The following is a 17422-nucleotide window of genomic DNA, read 5'->3' as shown; positions in this document are numbered from 1 at the left end:
TTGGCATTTTGATTATGGGATTCAATTCATGCCGCAGAATGAGGACATGGTTTGATCCTGTCCAATGCAAGTCTTGTTGGGGATGCAAAATAAAATTTGGTACTAATAAGGTGTCCATACCTTAATGGATGAGAAATGAATAAGTTCTTCTGGTGCAGGTACCATGTCTTATTCATCTTTATGCCTCTGAAATGACGAGCCCAGTCACCTGTATGTGGTAGATGATTGATAAAAGTTTACTGAACTGAATTACTGAAGACAAGTGAATCTTGGGATTTGATGTGTGCTCTTAATCTTTTGAGGGTATTGTCAAGGACAAGCATGAGTCTTTTCTGGGAATGTGTATTCCTTCTTATTTTTAGCTGTGTACCTGAAGGTTTGTACATGGTTACTTAATCAGTATGGCATAGAATCCAAGGAAATAGTTCATTTACATTCTGCTTTATTTAAATTAGACCTGGGGAGCTCTTACTCAGCTTACTTCATTATTAATAAATAATGAATCTATTCAGGAAGGAGATTTCAGTACTGGGGTGAGGGAGGGCTAGCTGTAACCATGTAGATTGCTAACATTTTAGTGAGGGCTGAGTACTACAAACACTGTGTATGAGCAATTTATGGAGTAAGTTTTAAATATAGCCTTGTCTTGGAGTCGAGGAATAACCAGATCAGTGATTGGTTGTTTCTATGTCTCATACCCAGAGTCTAGTTTTCCCCTTGTTAAAATTAAGACCAGTAAACAACTGTGCTTTCTACAAAACTGGGAAAGTGCTTGCAATGGTCAGGCTTGAGTGATGTGTGTAGCAAAGTAAAGTTGGCAGGTGCAGAATGAAAGTGGTCACTTCTCCACTCAGGATTTATTTTCATTGTTTTTAGCTGGGAAAATAAATGTGGAGATGTTTCAGACAAACATGGTTTCTTGAAAATGCAGGTAATTGCTCCCATTGGTGTGCTCTGAAAACACAGTGATACTTGCTAGGATAGATCATGAGCTGACATTACATTTCCAGGCTGGAGCGCTGGCCTTTATCAGAGCCTCAGAGGAAAAGGAGGCTGAGACTGAATGAGGCTGCAAAAGAGCTGACTGCTGAGACCATCGCTTTTGCATATAAATTTTAGATCCTTTAATAACATGAAATTGTCTGGGTGCATTACAACTCCACATTAGGCATTGGCTGGCTGTAGACATCCAGGCAAGTGTAGGGGAGAAAAAGATAATTTTCTTTCTACCCATTCTGAGTTCTTAGCCAGGACTCACTGTAACAAAAGATGGCTTAACAAGAGAAAAACAAATAGAAGTTTATTAACATGTCTGCCTCATATATACATGAGAGTTACCCAGGGAAAAATGAGTAAATCCCAAAGAGATGGCTTTGAGTTCAGGCATAAATACCATCTTTAACTGAAACAGAGAAGGGTGTGGGAAAGGCAGGTTATGGGGGGGTAACCAGGAAAAGCATGGCAAACCAGGGTAAGGTTTATTGAGATTTGTCAATGCTGTCTCCATTGTTACATCTCTAGTGATTTAGACTGGTACAGAGAGGAGACAAGAAATGGAGATTTCCTTCATAGATGTAAATTTTCTTTGTGTAATTTCTACTCTGTTTGCAGAGTTTCTCCTATGTCTGCATTTTTCTCAAAATAATCAGCTCTAAATAATTCTTATGCCAAAGAGGCATATTATGGGGTAGCATATTCTGTTCTCCTACATGCTCCTTGCATCCCTTAAAGGGTTTTTTGTGGGGGGTGTTAAATTGTCCTACTATTTAAAACCGTCTACCCTTAGTTATATAGTTCTCATGTGTAAATCTTAAGAGTGCAATTTAGGGCAGGCATGGTGGTTTATATCTGTAGTCCCAGCACTTTGGGAGGCTGAGGTGGGAGGATTGCTTGAGCCTGGGAGTTCAAGACCAGCCTGAGCAGCACAGCAAGACCTCCATCTCTACAAAAAAAAAAAAAAAAATGTAATGCAAATTAATAATCTGATGAAAATCTTCCCACTTCCTTTGGGAATGCCAGAGCAGTGAGTCACTAGAGAGCCTTCCAGAGAGGGGAAGTGGCTGCATCCCTGAGCTCATCACTCATTGGCACACCAGTTATCTCTGCCCTGCAGAGAGCCAAGGCGTCCTTCAGACAGGAAATAGGATCTTAGTGGGTGGCCGCCAAGAGTGCACAGACTCTGAAGCAGGAAAAGACAGTCTCTAGAGCAACATGGAAAGGATCCAGGTAAGGGAGCTTCTGTCGTTAGGGCCACATTGGCAAGCAAGGGGGTGCAGCAGAGGGGCTGACTTAGAAGAAGACTAGTTTCTTCCCAATGCCACCCCATCCTACCACCTCACCACCCACGTTCTAAATGGTTTTGCGGAAGTGAATTGCTTAATTTCCCATCTTTTAGCCTTTAAAACATATTTTTCTCCCTCAAGTATTTGTTTTCAGGCAAAAGCAAGCCTCCAAAAGACCCTTGGTTCTTCTCTGTATGTCTTGCCCTTTCTGCCTTGTACACCAGACTGCCGGCAAGCAAGCGGGGAGGTGGAGAACAGCTGGGATCCTCCAGTGAAAAGGTTGCTCAGCGCGAGAGATGTCAAGAGGCTGGGATTGGCGCCCATCGGGAGGTGTGGAGCTCTCTCACTCACACTTCCTGGGAAATGAAGGAGAAATAAGAGGCAGCCCGCACTTGCAGCCAGCCAGCCTGGGTGGTATTCCTTGAAGTGAAGCGCTCATAAATCCCTTCTGGGGCCAGAGCTGGTTTGACAAGCTGCAGGATTTGGGTGGCCTGCCTGCTCTTTGGGAGCAGCCTTGGGAAGCTGAAGAAGTTGAATCAGGACCTCAGGCCCTTTACAGACTCCCTTCTACACTTGGTTGCTGATTAAGAACATTATGTGGCATTTAAAATGGCACAATTATCTTCCTTTGGTGGTTCCTAGCTAAAAGTAGACTCCTATCAGCCCGTGACTGACGACAAGAAGGCTCTTCATCCCTGTTTTTGAAACAAACATGGGTATAATCTGAATGTGTCAACTGCTTATTTCCTAAGGGAGTCTAATGGATAATTTTAAAAATCTAACTTGGACATATTCATAATAAGCATCATCCATTTTGCTAAGTTCTTTCCTAAGGCAAATAAATAGAGTCTTGCAATTGCTTTCTTTGTTCTTGTCAGAATGTTTCAGGTTTAGATTTCTCACCCCAGGGGAAGAAGAATGTGTGTACAAGTACATTTGGCAAACTGGGTTTGCAAATGTAGAGGAATATGCTTCTGAATAGAGAAGTTTCCCTCCCATATTTTCTTATGCTATGGGTTGGAAAGTCTATGTTTCCCTATTTGCCAAATGTAAAAACAAACAGGCAAACAAACACCATTTTTTAAAGAAGTTAAAACAATAAGAAGGCCAGAAGCAATCTAATTTCAGTAATATTTTTAGTAAATTAATGGCCTGTATATGTGGCAACAGACACTTGGAAAAGATCAGGCCGACAGATGGGCACAAGTAAAGCCACAGGAAAACTGGGAAGGATGATAAATATTATCTGTAGGACATTTTTATCCCCCTTGTTAACTAACTATCCTGCTTTTCTTACAACAGCTATGCTTATTTTCCTTTTTACTCCAAAATTGTTTTATTTCATATTGCTTTCTTTCAAGCTTTCTCATATTTCCCTCCTGTGAGTTTTTTTTTCTTTTTTTTTTTCTATACCAAATCTGCTTCGATTTTCCATCCTGTGTTCTCTCCCACATCTCCTTCAATGAGGTTTTTGCAGGGAGAAAGCAAGGACATTTCCTTTGCCTCTTGTCAACTTCTTAACAATTTTCTTGCTATTAATGTCTAACAACTTTCCAGCCCCAGGGAATACACATACCTTCTTTTTCTATAAATTGTTGTGTGCTGTTCTCACTGCCCATTGTTGAAAATGCAACATGGCTCTGTTTATATGCTGGATTACATTTATTGATTTGCATATATTGAACCAGCCTTGCATCCCAGGGATGAAGCCTACTTGATCATGGTGGATAAGCTTTTTGATGTGCTGCTGGATTCTGTTTGCCAGTATTTTATTGAGGATTTTTGCATCAATGTTCATCAAGGATATTGGTCTAAAATTCTCTTTTTTTGTTGTGTCTCTGCCAGGCTTTGGTATCAGGATGATGCTGGCCTCATAAAATGAGTTAGGGAGGATTCCCTCTTTTTCTATTGATTGGAATAGTTTCAGAAGGAATGGTACCAGCTCCTCCTTGTACCTCTGGTAGAATTCGGCTGTGAACCAATCTGGTCCTGGACTTTTTTTGGTTGGTAAGCTATTGATTATTGCCACAATTTCAGCTCCTGTTATTGGTCTATTCAGAGATTCAACTTCTTCCTGGTTTAGTCTTGGGAGGGTGTATGTGTTGAGGAATTTATCCATTTCTTCTAGATTTTCTAGTTTATTTGCATAGAGGTGTTTGTAATATTCTCTGATGGTAGTTTGTATTTCTGTGGGATCGGTGGTGATATCCCCTTTATCATTTTTTATTGCATCTATTTGATTCTTCTCTCTTTTTTTCTTTATTAATCTTGCTAGCGGTCTATCAATTTTGTTGATCCTTTCAAAAAACCAGCTCCTGGATTCATTGATTTTTTGAAGGGTTTTTTGTGTCTCTATTTCCTTCAGTTCTGCTCTGATTTTAGTTATTTCTTGCCTTCTGCTAGCTTTTGAATGTGTTTGCTCTTGCTTTTCTAGTTCTTTTAATTGTGATGTTAGGGTGTCAATTTTGGATCTTTCCTGCTTTCTCTTGTGGGCATTTAGTGCTATAAATTTCCCTCTACACACTGCTTTGAATGCATCCCAGAGATTCTGGTATGTTGTGTCTTGGTTCTCGTTGGTTTCAAAGAACATCTTTATTTCTGCCTTCATTTCATTATGTACCCAGTAGTCATTCAGGAGCAGGTTGTTCAGTTTCCACGTAGTTGAGCAGTTTTGAGTGAGATTCTTAATCCTGATTTCTAGCTTGATTGCACTGTGATCTGAGAGACAGTTTGTTACAATTTCTGTTCTTTTACATTTACTGAGGAGAGCTTTACTTCCAAGTATATGGTCAATTTTGGAATAGGTGTGGTGTGGTGCTGAAAAAAATGTATATTCTGTTGATTTGGGGTGGAGAGTTCTGTAGATGTCTATTAGGTCCGCTTGGTGCAGAGCTGAGTTCAATTCCTGGGTATCCTTGTTGACTTTCTGTCTCGTTGATCTGTCTAATGTTGACAGTGGGGTGTTAAAGTCTCCCATTATTAATGTGTGGGAGTCTAAGTCTCTTTGTAGGTCACTCAGGACTTGCTTTATGAATCTGGGTGCTCACAAAAACCACATGATTATCTCAATAGATGCAGAAAAGGCCTTTGACAAAATTCAACAACCCTTCATGCTAAAAACTCTCAATAAATTAGGAATTGATGGGACGTATCTCAAAATAATAAGAGCTATTTATGACAAACCCACAGCCAATATCATACTGAATGGGCAAAAACTGGAAGCATTCCCTTTGAAAACTGGCACAAGACAGGGATGCCCTCTCTCACCACTTCTATTCAACATAGTGTTGGAAGTTCTGGCCAGGGCAATTAGGCAGGAGAAGGAAATCAAGGGTATTCAATTAGGAAAAGAGGAAGTCAAATTGTCCCTGTTTGCAGATGACATGATAGTATATCTAGAAAACCCCATTGTCTCAGCCCAAAATCTCCTTAAACTGATAAGCAACTTCAGCAAAGTCTCAGGATACAAAATCAATGTGCAAAAATCACAAGCATTCTTATACATCAATAACAGACAAACAGAGAGCCAAATCATTAGTGAACTCCCATTCACAATTGCTTCAAAGAGAATAAAATACCTAGGAATCCAACTTACAAGGGATGTGAAGGACCTCTTCAAGGAGAACTACAAACCACTGCTCAAGGAAATAAAAGAGGATACAAACAAATGGAAGAACATTCCATGCTCATGGGTAGGAAGAATCAATATCATGAAAATGGCCATCCTTCCCAAGGTAATTTACAGATTCAATGCCATCCCCATCAAGCTACCAATGACTTTCTTCACAGAATTGGAAAAAACTACTTTAAAGTTCATATGGAACCAAAAAAGAGCCCGCATCGCCAAGTCAATCCTAAGCCAAAAGAACAAAGGTGGAGGCATCACGCTACCTGACTTCAAACTATACTACAAGGCTACAGTAACCAAAACAGCATGGTACTGGTACCAAAACAGAGATATAGATCAATGGAACAGAACAGAGCCGTCAGAAATAATGCCACATATCTACAAGTATCTGATCTTTGACAAACCTGACAAAAACAAGAAATGGGGAAAGGATTCCCTATTTAATAAATGGTGCTGGGAAAACTGGCTAGCCATATGTAGAAAGCTGAAACTGGATCCCTTCCTTACACCGTATACAAAAATCAATTCAAGATGGATTAAAGACTTAAATGTTAGACCTAAAACCATAAAAACCCTAGAAGAAAACCTAGGCATTACCATTCAGGACATAGGCATGGGCAAGGACTTCATGTCTAAAACACCAAAAGCAATGGCAACAAAAGCCAAAATTGACAAATGGGATATAATTAAACTCAAGAGCTTCTGCACAGCAAAAGAAACTACCATCAGAGTGAACAGGCAACCTACAAAATGGGAGAAAATTTTCGCAACCTACTCATCTGACAAAGGGCTAATATCCAGAATCTACAGTGAACTCCAACAAATTTACAAGAAAAAAACAAACAACCCCATCAAAAATTGGGCGAAGGACATGAACAGACACTTCTCAAAAGAAGACATTTATGCAGCCAAAAAACACATGAAAAAATGCTCACCATCACTGGCCATCAGAGAAATGCAAATCAAAACCACAATGAGATACCATCTCACAGCAGTTAGAATGGCAATCATTAAAAAGTCAGGAAACAACAGGTGCTGGAGAGGATGTGGAGAAATAGGAACACTTTTACACTGTTGGTGGGACTGTAAACTAGTTCAACCCTTGTGGAAGTCAGTGTGGCGATTCCTCAGGGATCTAGAACTAGAAATTCCATTCGACCCAGCCATCCCATTACTGGGTATATACCCAAAGGACTATAAATCATGCTGCTATAAAGACACATGCACACGTATGTTTATTGCCACATTATTCACAATAGCAAAGGCTTGGAACCAACCCAAATGTCCAACAATGATAGACTGGATTAAGTAAATGTGGCACATATACACCATGGAATACTATGCAGCCATAAAAAATGATGAGTTCACGTCCTTTGTAGGGACATGGATGAAATTGGAAATCATCATTCTCAGTAAACTATCGCAAGAACAAAAAACCAAACACCACATATTCTCACTCATAGGTGGGAATTGAACAATGAGAACACATGGACACAGGAAGGGGAACATCACACTTCGGGGACTGTTGTGGGGTGGGGGGAGGGGGGAGGGATAGCACTGGGAGATATACCTAATGCTAGATGATGAGTTGGTGGGCGCAGCGCACCAGCATGGCACATGTATACATATGTAACTTACCTGCACATTGCGCACATGTACCATAAAACCTAAAGTATAATAATAATAATAATAAAAGAAAAAAAAAAAAAAGAAAATGCAACATGGCATTATTGATCTTACTCTCACTCTCTTTTTTTTCCTCTTAGAAGAATTCCACAAATGAATTGGTTCTGCCCTGTATCTTTGAATGGTTTTTATTTTCTAATGTCCAGTGTGGCAGCCTGGCAGAGACATTTAGTTGAAAGAACACGGGGCTCTGGAAACAACTAGTCCTTGGTTCATAGTCTCATGTTGTCACTTATTAACCGAGTGACATTGGGTAAGTTCTTTTGTTCCTTTGAGCTAGTATCTTCATTCCAATACCTATTCCTACCATCTGAGTTTGCTAATGGGTCTCAGGGAGATGTAAGACATATATCACTTGGCACCTCATTTCATTTCTCTGATAGCAGAAAGTGGGAAGGTCATGACAAGTCAAGGGGCCTCTGAGTCAATCACGATTTTTCCTTCTGCAGAGTGTAATACCTTCTTTTCTTCCTGCCACAGAAAAAAAACACACTTGCTGAGCCAAAGAAGGCCTTTCTGTTTTTTGAATAGCTTTGACTAGGTACATTTCTTGAAAAGGATTCTTCTTTGGCAGGAGAAGCCCAGATTTGAGGTCCCACGGTCCAGGAGGCATCTCGTATACCTCTCTTGGTATGCCTACTGTCCCATTTTATTGACATCTCTCAGCAGAGTGGGAGATAAGAGGAGACGATGCTGGAATTCTTTCTGAGTATCAGTCTAGCATTGGCGGAGGGTCAAAAAACTATAATAAAACTCTCTAAGGATTTGTCTAATTCAATAACTTAGATCTGAGCCAACTATCATCTCCTTGGAGAAGACTTCCCTGACCGTATGATCAAAATTACTTTCCCCAGTCGCCCTCTAGTCATCAGTGTTCTTTTATCCTCATCCCAGCACTCACCACTCTCTGAAATTACTTGCTCATTTATATGTGTACTTGTTTATGTTTCTTGTTTGTTCCCTCCACTGAAACAAACTCTATGACAGCTCTTATTTTCTTTTCTAAGCCTCATTGCTTAGAAGAGCGTATGACAAAAGTAGGCCCCCAATAAATATTGTTACATAAATAATTACACTATAGATCTCACTAATGTTGGAAATGACCCCAGCATCTATAAAGGAATGAATGTAGCAAAAGATATAGTTCTGGCTGGGCTCAGCTAATCTCACCTGGTTCATCGACCTGGCTGGGTGTGTATGGCAGGACAGAGTTTCTTTTTTAGATTCGAACTGCATCCTAGTTGAACACACTGATATATCCATAATGAAGTGACTATTCAAGAAGAACAAGGCAGCGATTGCAGTTTTATTTATTTCATGGAGTAGTAATCACCACAGTTGATCATGCCTCCTCCTTTTTGAAAACAGTTTCTTACCTGTGTTCTCTCTTGAGTTTATCAGCACTGGCACGCCACTTCAGTGTCCACCATTGGCTCCTGTCATCTTCCTGTCATCTCCCCAACCTTGACTCTCTTCTCATCTCTGTCATTGTTCATTCTCTAGGTGATTGTTTTAGTCACATGGCCTTGTTAGGGGTCAGAAGCAGATACCCCCAAATGTGGTGCTTTTAAACACTGAACTAAAGAAGCCTCAAGGTCTCTCTGACATCTCCCTACTCCTGACATCTCTCCTCAAACCTTTATCTGCCTAAGATCTAGACACGCCAAAAGGAACAATTGTTTCTTCTTCCCCTCTCTGTAAGACCAAGAGTGTAATCACACCTGAACAGAATCTTCTCCAAGAAAATGTACAAGTTCATCTCTGTTCCCTGAGCCACTCATTCTCCCTAGTAATCCCCTCAACAGAATCGCTCTTCCCTCCCCTCCCATAACCTGCTCCACCAGGATGGTGTGTAAGCTTCTGAATGCTGTTGAGGGGTGGGCAATCACTCCGTGGTTCTCCCCATGTATATACATTAAATAAATTTGTTTGCCTTTTCTCCAATTAACCAGTCTTTTGTGAGTTGATTTTTCAGTGAACCTTCAGAGGGTGAAGGAGAGGTTTCCCTTTGGCCCCTATAGCCTCAGATACCTTCCCATTCTGACAACCATGACATTGTATCTTCAGCCTAGACACATATTTCCAGGATGTGTGACATCCCCATTTGGATGTTGAGGTTGATTGTATGATGTCCACAGACTTTGCTGTGTGACTCTGCATTCCCTCTCACTGAGAGGCAGGATCTACTCTTCCTGCCTGTGGAATCTGGGCTTAGTCATGTCACTTGCTTGACAGGATGAGGCCAAATTCAATGTACTGTAGGGAAAGGAAATATCTTTTCCTCACCTATCACTATGTTCATAGCTGAGGCCCCTATAATAAAAGACAGATTAAAAAGACAAAGGCAAAAACATGTATTTAATATAAGTTTTGTGTGACGTGGGAGCCTTCTGAAGAAACAGTTAAACGTGTGTATTTTTATGCTTAGGTGTAGGAAGAGTGGACAATCATGGAGAAATATGATTGGAGGACAAAAAGGTGTGATCTGCTGGTGCTAAACTGGGAGGAACTTAGCGAGGCTTGTATATTCTGATTTTTCCCTGTGTCCCTGTGTCTTCAGAGATAAGGATGTTTCCTTTTCTCTGGGTATATGAAGGGTACCTCTTGAATGAGGGTCTTATGATCTGTTTCAGAAGAGAAGGGTAGGAGAAGGTCAGAGAGTGACCTTCCTAGGTTTTATGACTTGCTTCAAGGGAGAAAGGTGAGGGAGGAATGATAGTGACCTTCCTGCTTGTGCTGTTTTCTCAAATGCCAAGGTGCCATATTTTGGGGTAAGATGTTCTGAACCCCAACAGTGTGCACATACTAAGCCTAGTCCTCAAGAGTGCTTGTGTATTTCCACTTATTGTCTCTTGCGCTTCTGCTACTACCATGAGAAGCACAAGGCCCAGCTAATCCTCTGGCCCTGAGAGGAGAATGAGAAGGTGGGGCGCAGTGGTGTATGCCTGTAATCTCAGCTACTCAGGAGGCTGAGACAGGAGAATCACTTGAACCCGGGAGGCGGAGGTTGCGATGAGCCGAGATCACGCCATTGCACTCCAGCCTGGGCAACAAGAGCAAAACTCCGTCTCAAAAAAAAAAAAAAAAAAAAAAAAAATATATATATATATATATGATGAGAAATTTGGAGCAGAGCTTCCTAAGGAACTTCAGTCAAGCCCTATTAGAGTGGATCACAAATCCAGCTGAGATTAGTTAAGCCAAGCCCTAAGCAGCTGACTCTCTCTGTTTTTTGTTTTGTTTTGTTTTGTTTTTGAGACAGAGTCTCGCTCTGTCGCCCAGGCTGAAGTGCAGTGGCACGATCTTGGCTCACTGCAAGCTCCACCTCTCAGGTTCATGCCATTCTCCTGCCTCAGCCTCCCGAGTAGCAGCTGACTTACATTTAAACCCCAGACTCATGAGCTATAAAAATTATAGCTTTAACCCATTGAGTTTTAAAAAAATTAATTTTAGATTTAATTTGCGTAGTATAAATTGCATACATTTAAAAGGTTCAGTGAGTTTTGACAGGGTATACATTGGTGATCTCAAATACTTAGCATTGTCAGTCTTTTAAATTTTAACCATTCTCATGGGTAGGTAGGGGTATCTCATTGTAGTTTTTTTGCTTTGTTTGTTTGTTTGTTTGAGACAGGGTCTTGCTCTGTCACCCAGGCTGGAGTGCAGTGGCGAGATTTCAGCTCACTGCAGCCTTTGCCTCCTGGGCTCAAGCCATCCTCCCACCTCAGCCTCCCAAGTAACTGGGACTACAGGTGCTTGCCACCATGCCCAGCTAATTTTTTTGATAGAGATGGGGTTTTGCCATGTTGCCCAGGCTGGTCTCAAATTCCTGGGCTCAAGCAATCCTCCCACTTAGGCCCCGCAAAGTGCTGGGATTATAGGTATGAGCTGCTGCACGTAGCCTTCATTGTAGTTTTAATTCATTTTCCTGAGGACTAATAATGTTGAATACCTTTTCATGTGCCTATTGGCCATTTGTTTATTCTCTTTTTGTGACTGTTGAAATCTTTTGCTCCGTTTAAAATTATCTTCATATTCTTCAATTATTAGAGCTCTTTATAGTTTCTAGATACAAGTTATTTGTTAGATACACGTGTTACGAATTTTTTCCTCTATTCTGTGACTTACCATTTTGATTTCTTAACAACACTTGTTTTTTCTTTTATGCATTGTGCTTTTTGCGTCTTATATGCTATTGAGTTTTGAGGTGGTTTGTGACTCAGCATTCGCCAGCTAAGACAGAAATCTAATAGATATTTCAAAAACAATATTTCCAAAACTGGACTTCTGATAATCACGCTTCCACCCCCTCTCTAACCTGCTTGTCCAACAGGTGTCCTCTTCTCCAAAAGTGTAAACCATTCTTTCAGTTATCAGGCAAAAAACTTTATTCTCTTCTTCCTGCCCCAGTCTACATGTAATCATCAGCAAAGCCTGTTGGAATTTCCTGCAAAGTATACCCATAACTCCATAACTTGACCATCTGTCACCATCTCCACCACTATCACCCTGGTCCCAGCTGCCATGGTCTCTGCCTTGAGTTTTTGTAATCATGTCTGAACTGACATCCCTCTTTTTGACTTGTTGCATCATGATCTATTTTCAACACAGAAACTAGAATGATGCTTTTAACATTTTAAATCTAATTATGACTCTCATCTGCTCAAAATCTTCCAGGGTTTTCTTTATTCGGGTTAAAACTCAAAATCCTTGTAATAACTCACAACACTGTGCACAATCTTTCCCCGCCTCCGCTCTCTTTCATATCACTTATGACCACTCTCTTTAGCTGTCACACACTGCTCATGCCCTCCTGGACTTCTTGCTGTCCCTTCAATATTCTAAGCAAACATGTTCTCAAGGCCTTTGTGTCTGATGCTCCTGTATCTGTAATAGCTTCCTCCCACATAGTTGTGTCCGCAAATTCCTTCATTTTCCTAAGGTCTCTACTCGCCACTTTGACATCTGACATTATATGCTTTATTCTTATTTTTTCCCGCCACCTGATTTTTATACATTTGTTTGATATTTGTTTCTCTTCACCTCTTTTCCTTGTATCCTGCCAAATCTTTAGAATGTAAGTCTCACCAGGGGAGGGATGTTATTTTGTTACCGGTGGATCCTCTGGGCTTGAAAATTATAAGCTTTTCAAGAGTACAGTGTTAGAGTATTAACCTGTATATAATAAATGACTTAAAGTTTAAAATCAAATTTATAATTTTTGATAAATAGAAAAAGTCTGAATATTCTCTACAAGTAGAGAATATGTTTAAAATGTTGATGTTCTCAGCTGGGCACAGTGGCTTACATCTGTATTCCCGGCTCTTTGAGTGGCTGTGGCAGAGGATCCCTTGAGGCCAGGAGTTCAAGATCAGCCTGAGCAAAATAGTGAGAACCCCCCCACTCACCATCCCTGTTTAAAAATATTATAAATAAATAAAACATTGATGATCTTAAATAGTCCACTTACCCTCTAACACTTATCCTATCTTTCTGCGATTGTTTACACGTAAACTTCTCAAAGGTTGCCTATATTCATGGTTTCCATTCCAATTAATTAATCAACTGAAAGACTCCTCTTGCCATAAGGGTCAAGGAATTTTCCAAGGTTGAGGACAAGGTTCAAGATTACAGTAGGCTGGTACAGTGAGTTGGAATCACTTCGTTTGAAAGTTTACTCATAATAAAGTGGACTGGAGAAAAGAAAGGAAGATGAATGGCTTTGTCAGATTTCTCTTCTGCTGGATTTTCTGAATTTCTCATGTTTGCTGTGGATAGTTCTTATTTTGTGCTTGGGTCAATCTGCTGTTTCCTTCCTCATATGTGTATTTTGGTTCACAGTTTGTTTTTCTTTTTTTAAATGCTCTTATCCTAACAGATGTTTTTAATATATCATGTCTTGGTTTTGTTTCCAAGAGGTGATATGCTGCAGTTTATCACTGAGGTCCTGAGATGGTCCATACTCTAAGCTTTGTGTCTACTGTGGGGGCAAAGGGAAAACTTCCCCCTTGCTCTCTGAAGAGTCATTGAAAATCAACTGACAAAAGGCAGATTGATAGGGAAAAAAAATCCATACACACTTATTAATGTGGGAGGCATGGGGAGGAAATCTCCTCCCTAGTGGGGTACAGAAGCTTATATACCTTTTCCTTAGGGGAGGGAAGAGATGCGAGATGCAGACAATTATTTTGAGGGCCAGTACCTCATTGTTCAGGAGAATAACTGGACCAGGGACACAGAAATGAACTTGTAAATGATTCTTTTCGGAATTTGAATGAACTTGAGAGGCAGGCATTATCTTGTGAAAAAGTCTATTCAAGTGTGATTGCATTTTTCAGTCTTCTTTTTAAATGAGATTTCAGGGAGGGGATATGTCTTAGTCTGTTTGTGTTGCTATAAAGAAATACTTGAGGCTGGGTAATTTATAAAGAAAACAGGTGTATTTGGCTCATAATTCTGCAGACTGTAGAAAAAGCATGGTGCCAGCGTCTGCTCCTGGTGAGGGTCTCAGGAAGCTTCCACTCATGGCAGAAGGGAAGGGGAGCTGGCATCACATGGTGGGAAGAAGGAAGCAAGAGAAAGAGAGACAGGAGGTGTCAGGGAGTTCTCATGGGAACTAACAGTAAGAACTCACTTATTGTGAGGCTGGCACCAAGCCGTTCATGAAGGATCCACCCCCAGATCCAAACACTTCCCACTAGGCCCCACCTCCAACATTGGTGATAAAGTTTCAACATGAGATTTGGAGGGGACAGACATCCAAACCATATCGGGATAGAAGGCAGTTTTGCCTTTGGTAAGAAGCTTTCTTGGTCAGATAAGGAAATTCTGGAGAGAGTTGCTCCCTGTGCTTGGCAGAGAAAGGAACAAGGCAAGGTTAGAAGGGCCTTGGTTCTGAGGCCTTTCAATTTTCAAAAGCACTCAGCATACCCAAGAGCCATACTTTCACTTTTTGTACCCCAACACTACATAGCTCCCCAATGGGAAACTGAGGGGACACACATTGATTTCCAGGAGTGTCAGCTAATGAAGACAGAAAGAGGCGCTGTGTCTGCTAGATTGGAGGATGAAGGAAGAGAAAACTTAAATTGACTTAATAATGAACCAATGATCTCACACTAAGAGGAGTTTAGAGGTAGGGTGGGCCTCAGGATCCACATCTCTGTGATGCTTTTGCCTCTGCTCTCTTCTGAGTGTTGGTCTCATTCTCAGGTTGGCATCAAGATGGGTTATAATTCTAGGCATCATATTTGGACATAACCGCATCCAGAGGAAGAAGGACCATTCTCTTCCAAACTTCCACTGTCTCTTTCTAAGAAGTGAAGAAGCATTTACCACATGCCTTCCCCACCCCTGTCCCCAAGCAGATTTCACATTTTATATCAACAGACAGAAGTGCACCATATGCCTACCCAGTCTTAAACTGGCGAGGGCCTGGGACTCCCATGATCACCTTAGACTTCTCAGGGTCTTACCCTGGAGCTCACATTGGGGTCATCTTCCTCTAAGCCATGCAGAGGGGTGCATAACTGAACAAAAGTTAAGGTTTTGTTCAGAAGGAAGAAGATGGAGGTTAGAGTAGAAGCAGATACAACTAACTGTACCTGCTAAAGACGCCCATCCAGATCTTACCACATTTTCTACATAAATGGAAAGTAAAAGTGAAAGTGGATCCATCTGGAGGTCAGTTGATGGTTGGCTTTAATCCATCAAGAGGAGGACACACTATGTTAGAAGTGAAAATAATCTGTTTCTGCAAGTTTGGAATATGTAAACTCAAAAACATCCATGTAAAAGTACCAGTAAAAGCTTACTTTGCATAAAGATTAAAGTGATGTTAATCTGGGCCAGGTGCGGTAGCTCGCACCTGTAATCCCAGCACTTTGGGAGGCTGAGGTGAGCTGATCACTTAAGATCAGGAGTTCAAGACCAACCTGGCCAACATGGTGAAACCCTGTCTCTACTAAAAATACAAAAAATTAGCTGCGCGTGTTAGCACATGCCTGTAGTCCCAGCTACTTGGGAGATGAGGCATGAGAATCACTTAAACCCAAGAGGTGGAGATTGCAGTGAGTGGAGATCACGCCACTCTACTCCAGTCTGGGCAATAGAGCCAGACTCCGTCTCAAAAAAAAAAAAAAAAAAAAAAAAAGAGGTGTTAATCCACCAAGTTAAAACAAATTATCAAGAGTCATGTAATTTTAAAGCTGATAGGCAGAGTGAATATTGTAATCTTCGTTTACACTTTTACAACATGATCATTTTAGCTGGTAAACAGATAAACCAATCCGGTTTTGCAAGATTCAATAAACCATGCTGTTGTTTGCATTTTGGAACTCCTGCAAGTGATTTTAGTTACTATTATGCTTTTGTTTTAGCATTCACGGTTATTATTATGTAAAATATTTTTACAACTCATAACAATGTCATTCAAATGTTCACAAAATAGGGATGCAAGCATTTACATTGAAAAATGTTCCCCCAAATCAATAGCATTTGAAGGGAAGTTATATGTGATAAGACGCCAGGAAGGAGGGAAAACGACTACTGTGAAACATGGTGCAGTTAATATGGGAGACAGCACTCCATGAAATATTAGATGTAATGCTGGGAACAGGAAAAACAGCTTTAAAAGCAAAAAATATGTTATAACTTGTAAATGTGCTCTGAGAATACATCTGTCTTATTTTATATTTATTCCCTTGAGAAAATCATTCTTGAATTATGCAAGTTCGAATTATACAAGGTCTGGCAAGACATATCTTTTGTATGAAATAAGACCTCCCCACATTTTTATAACCAGAAATAATCCAACTTAAAAAAAAGTCAGTGCTGCTTCGCACTTAAATAAACAAGTTCCAGGTTGTCTTCTTAATAGGAAAACTGCATTTTTAGATTATATAATCCATCAGTCTGAATTGCTTAGAAAGTGCTTAGCAAAGTCCTGTGTGCATATAGGTGTAAAGGAAATGTTTTTTAGTGATAAGAATCAGATAGTTAATATTTCAAAAGCATTTTGTTCAGACAGGTGGAGAGCTAAATTAATTTCCTTGAACTGTTTAGGAGAATGCACAGGTATTAATCTAATTCAGCTTCTTATTAGTGCAAAACCCACAGGAATGTTACCATGTAACAGTCAGCTGTCCACATGATTTATGCTATTTATTATTTTTAAAAGGAGGAGTGTTTTGCATTTCTTTTTATTTCCATGTGATAACCTTGGCAGAGTGAAATCCCATTTCTAGTTTCCACGGTGTAATAAAAACAGGTTTGGCTTTTCAAGTTCAGTCGTGTGATTTGTGTGCGTAGTTTCAATTTGTGATGTGTCAGCCAGTGAACAGCTGATTTAATAACAGTTAAGAACCTCTACTATGTAGGAATGACTGAAGTGATGTTTCTGTAGATCAATAGTATTGCCTGGTTTTACTGAGGAAATAAATCACTTCGCCGCATGGTTGCCAAAATGTGAGAGGTTTTTGGATCGATGACACAAACCTATGTTATCTTTGGAAAGACTATGAGACCTTAGTTCATCAATCAAATCAACTTTAATTAAATCTAATTTAATGGACTACTGCCTAGTAAAAAGAACACTTAAAGTCATAGTTGAAGCGCACAGGGCTTTTCTTTTCCTACAAGTAGCAAATACACTAAAGAGAAGGCGGCAGCTCAGTGGAGCTGCCGGCAGGCCCTCCCTGCTGATGGATTTCTGAGAGTGGCTTCCCTTCTGATATTCTTGCTCCGAATGAGAAGGTAGGACCTGAGTCTTATCTTTTAATGTAAGAAAAAGATGCTGCAGGCTATGTAGGCAGGAACCAATGGATCT

General features: G+C 40.4%; 1 protein-coding gene across 6 annotated transcripts in view; it reads left to right on the top strand.

The window, feature by feature from the left end:
• RNF152 (ring finger protein 152) overlaps nt 1-17422 on the top strand; it is a 945877-nt gene that overhangs the window by 289113 nt on the left and 639342 nt on the right. Inside the window, exons 1-2 of one of the 6 annotated variants that reach the window (XR_010137603.1) lie at nt 2063-2226; nt 2424-2990. The exons of 4 other annotated variants lie outside the window; for them this stretch is intronic. The gene's annotated coding sequence lies outside the window, so the exon portion shown is untranslated. Of the gene's footprint in view, nt 1-2062; nt 2227-2423; nt 2991-17422 lie in introns of those variants that run through there. One more of the 6 variants, XR_010137602.1, reaches the window with a different exon arrangement.

The sequence above is a fragment of the Pongo abelii genome, chromosome 17, assembly GCF_028885655.2.
Source record: "Pongo abelii isolate AG06213 chromosome 17, NHGRI_mPonAbe1-v2.0_pri, whole genome shotgun sequence".
Taxonomy (NCBI): Eukaryota; Metazoa; Chordata; class Mammalia; order Primates; family Hominidae; genus Pongo; species Pongo abelii.
This window is presented reverse-complemented; position numbering and strand designations above follow the sequence as displayed.